Genomic DNA, 4,936 nt, shown 5'->3' with positions numbered 1-4,936 from the left:
GATTTGTGCACCACTGAAGATCTTAACCCTAATCCTATTATTAACTTTTTGCTGTTATTTAGTATGTGTCCTAAGTACAGCTGTACAATAAAAACCTCTTCATTTATGAATATTTACCACCCCCGTTTCCCTCTTTTTACAAATTTTCATAGTTCATCTTTTATGATGTCTAAAGAGAACATTGCAAACTACGGCATTGATCCAATCGGCTGTTCCGAGGCTTAGAGGGAAGCTAGTGCCAGTAGATACTAATTTTTTTCTGTAGCAAAAGTCAGCCATGTATAGCACTATGGCCATGAGGTAGATGAGTTTAAGAACGGTGGGATCTATATAAAATCTAATAATCGTGGGTAGAGCAGCCACAACCCAGAGCCCTCTCTTGGAATCTTTAACCTAAACCCATGAGTTTCAGAATGTTCTTTTTGGTGTAAGTGTGTTGTCCCTTTCAGTAAGTAAGCTACCATGGATGCGAGTATAAGGTTTTCTTCCCTTTGCGCTAAAGGGGTACCATTGTAATAAGCCTTATTTTCTCCTGTTTTGAATATTAATCAGGAAAGTACTTATAACCACTTAGGAGTCGAGGTAAAAAAAATCAAATTGCTTTTATTTATTCACTGACATGGGTTAAAGGCTTAGATGAAGCAGTGAAGTGCAAAAATATATACAAATGTAACTCTCACTTTCTGCGGGACACAGGCTAGAGAAACCAGTATGGAAAAAAACCCGTATTCTGAGGATAGTAAGAAAAAACAGACAATCTGCACTCTAAGAGAAAATGATGAATGACTGGAGCGAGGGATTCTGAATACCAGATTAGAACTATTGGAGTACTTTAAAAATATGACTGTAATATGTACCTTGGAAAATTAGTTCTCATTCTTTAATCACTGTGAGCCTCCCTGGACACTACACTCTGCTAGTGAATGCATGTGCAATCCTTGTACAGTGCATGCATTAAGCAATTCTTATATTCAACTATTGTAAGGCACTATACATAGGTCTCCTGCTTAGGAGACTCCAGTTGGCGCAAAAACGTTGCAACTTGGCTGTTATCAGGAGTCAAACAGACCTAAGGGACTACCTCTCTCCCTCTCTTCCTCCACAGCAGCTTTGCTCATCTGAACAGGGTCTCATGCAGGTGCCACCCTGCACATGAGTGAAATCAATAGCTGCAGTACACGTGCATACTCTGTGGTGGCCCCTGTCCTGTGGAATGGCCTGCCTGAGGTCAGGAGACCCCTCTCTCTATTGGTTTTCTGCAAAGAGTGCAAAACTGAATTATTCAAAAAGGCTTTTTATTCAGGTAGAGGGCTGTATTGTAGGGAGGGGGGCGGGTCTCAGATGCTTCACTAACACATTAGGGACCATAGACTTCTCCGCTATGTTGCCTTATGTCCTATCTGTTGCTTTAAGTATGTGCTACCTCAGCTTCAAGCATGATCTTGTTGGGTAGTTCTATGTTGTCTAATGTCAGTCCTAGAACTGCTTATTCTCTGCTTCAGCATTTCTTGAACTCTGGGTTGGATTCTTGCTAGTGCTATGTAATCTGCCTTGAGTCTCGATGAGAAAGGCAGACAGAATGACATAAATAAATAATTTATCCAGGTAGTAATCCCTAATTTCTCCAATAAAGTGAATGCACATTGGCCTTTATTACCAACAGGTGTATACCTACATGCATCCTGTAGGAGTGTTCACTCAAACAGGTGAACTGGGCTACTGTCTCCTACAACCCAGGATCCCCTAACCTGCCTCACTGGCTGAAGGGAAGATGGCAGTTAACTACTTTTTGCTCCACCTTCCCCTCCCATCTGCTCTCAAGATTATAAGTGCTCTGCTGACTGATTGAAGCTTCTAACCCGCACTTTAAAAGAATTGGGAAGTGCCAGAAAATGGGCAGGACATTGACCTCTCTGTCACAAGCATTATAATAAAGTAATGGAAGATGGATTTATGAATGGCTAATGATGATGATAGTTAGATGTCCCTGTCCAGTGACAGTAGGCCCACTATGTGTGTGAAGACATGAACAACGGAGAAGGGCGAGTGCCTTTATGCCCTGCTTGTGGGCTTGCTGGATGACTGCCTGGGTGCTCTTGGCAGCAGAATGAGAAACTAAACGGGCCTTTGGCAGGAGCAATTTTATGTTGTTGAAATACTAACAGCCCTGTTTCTCTTTTTTAGTATTTGTCTAGCAATCATTTATTAATTCATCATTATAGAAGGGAAAAGACAAATGACAGAACGCAAAGAACTGCATTTGTTCCCCAACAATAGATTTTTAAAAATTAATTTAAAACATTTCTATGACACTTTTCACCCCAACTGAAGGTCCCCAAAGTGTCAAACATTAAATGTTCTGAACATTAAAATAACATTTGAAATACAAATATATAAAAATATTTAAAACACACAATACACAAAACAGGGAGGATGACTAATGAGAGTTAGTGAGGGAATGCCAAACTTCACCTCTTGGCAGAAGACTACGATAGAAGGAGACAGACAATCTCCTTGGGGAGGGAGTTCCAAAGTGAAATGGTTCCTTACATTTGGTATATAAGGAAATCTTAAGCTTAAACAGATGAGACATTGCGAAAGCATTCAGAAATGCATGCATTTCTTTAAAGAATGTGAAGAGAAATGGGGAAAATATTTTGCTTGTAATGGGAAAAAAGTATATCTTAGTCCTGCAGATTTGAAAATGATGGCATATTGATATATTTGACAATCCGATTATAAGAGAATTATATTAAGATAATAGATTATATAATATTGAAATATTGTCAAAAAGTCAGCATTGTTACTGTTAACTAAAGTATAAGTAGTAGGTAATGAAGATAAGGAGCAGAAACAGGTTAGAATTCTTAATAGTATTTTATCTCAAGGCTTTTAAAGGTTATGATAAAGTTATATCAAGTAATAAGTAGCATTAGTGTTAATAATTGTTCTTGTTTATTTTTAATAAAATAATGAGTAGAAAATAGGTTTGAATTTTGCATGTGTTGTTCATTTTGGTAAAATATTTAATCACTATTTTAATAACTATAAAGGTCATGACTTTGATACTTTGTATTTTAATAATCCTTGTAGTATACAGTTTTTCACATCTGTTTTGCTTGTCCCCTTTTTGTCCCCTTCTTTTCTGTACCCTAATTTTGCTTTAATAAAAAAAGAATGCATGCATTTCTGAACCCAAGGTAAGATCATTATCATCAATCACTTTTAATTCCTGCAGTTGTATGAGCTTTGCTTTCCTAGCATGGAAACATGAAACTGGGAGGAAAACGAGGACCTTCTCCAACTCCTATGCTCCCTGTTCTCATTCCTTCAACCATAAATAGAGGATCAATAAAGAAAAATAAACACACTTTATTCATGTACTAGAAGGCATGTTTGCACAGCTTGTCCAGGACATGGGCTACCTCTGTGAGGACTATATGACTTCAGGTTTCTTTGTTAAAAACAGGTGGCAGTGTATATACTGTAGCCGAAATTAAACACCGATTATAAGATTATTGTGCCAGGAAAACATAGTTATAAGGCTGAAGTGATGGCAAAACTTAAAAATTAGACACAGCTAAATTTTTACATTCATAGCATAGTTCCAGCCATTAGAAAGCCGTCAATTAATTACCAGACCTTATAGTGTGTGAGATTTGATTTCTGAAGGTAGCCTAAAAAGTAACGCTACATGAAGAGTCATCTTTTCCTTTACTATGCTATTGTACTGAATTATGTAGCATATGCTGTAACTGAAATTTCCCTGTTTACATCTAAAATTTCTCCAACATGCTAAAATGAGTAAAAAAATAAGTCTATAATTATATTGATGTGGTATATTGTCAAAATATAGCTTGTTGCTATTGTCACATTGCCTGCCTCAGCTTTTCCACATCCAGATTTGTCTTGAAGATTACTAGCTTGCAACACTCTTGGGAAGTCAGGGGAGAGTTAAGGGTTGGTTATTAGTGTGTGGGGGGAGGAGGGTATTCTTTGACAATTTGTTTTCAGTTGCATTATATATGCTCAGTGGATGGGAAGGTTCCAGAGCCAGAGATGCTAATGCTTAAATGTAGAGATTCCTTTATGCAGTTGCAATGTGGATGTTCATGCTATGAATATCTGCCATGGAGTCACAAATTAAATTTTTAAAATAGCTAAGAAGCCACGTCCTCCAGTTTGCAGGATCTGAGTAGGTCTGTTAAAGACAGAACATTTTGGAGGTCTTTCATTCATAGGGTCACCATAGGTTGGAAATGACTTGACGGCACATAACGCACACACAGCTGAGATTCAGACTACTAAGTGTTTGTTTTCAGACCCCTAAAAGCAAAACAGAATCGGAAACTACACTTGTGCCACTTACTACTTGGAAAACAACCAGTTTGCACTGGAGGTTCTAATTTTATACAGATTTCACTTTTGGCTTGCCATAGAGCTTAAGGTTGGGATTGTTCATAATGGATCAAAAAGGAATAGTGAAAAAGCAAGGAAGGCACATCCAGCAATACTGAGTTATTATACCACAATGAAGCTGCCTTACACAGCACTGGACAACTGGTCTATAAAGGTTGGCATTGTCTACTTTGGCAAGTATCACATTTTTATGCCATTCTTCTATGGAAGGGGGACAGTGTATATGGCTGTATCCTCCACTGTATCCTAACAGTGAAGTAGACAGCTTAATACATGACTGGCCCAAGATCATTCAGGTCACAGTTCAGTACCAACTAGTTCATTAGTTACAGGTTGAACAATAACAATAACAAAAATTGATATTGGTATTTCTAGTCTTTAAAATCTACAGTTTCCATGATTTTGAGTTGAAGAGTAGCAGGCATAGACCCAGTCAAACTATGTTAAAATAGAAACATGTCTCGTTAGCAATAACGTAAGTGCACAAAGGAATCTGCTATCAAGTTCAAAGTTTCAA

The sequence above is a fragment of the Eublepharis macularius genome, chromosome 7 (assembly GCF_028583425.1).
Source record: "Eublepharis macularius isolate TG4126 chromosome 7, MPM_Emac_v1.0, whole genome shotgun sequence".
NCBI lineage: Eukaryota > Metazoa > Chordata > Lepidosauria > Squamata > Eublepharidae > Eublepharis > Eublepharis macularius.
This window is presented reverse-complemented; position numbering follows the sequence as displayed.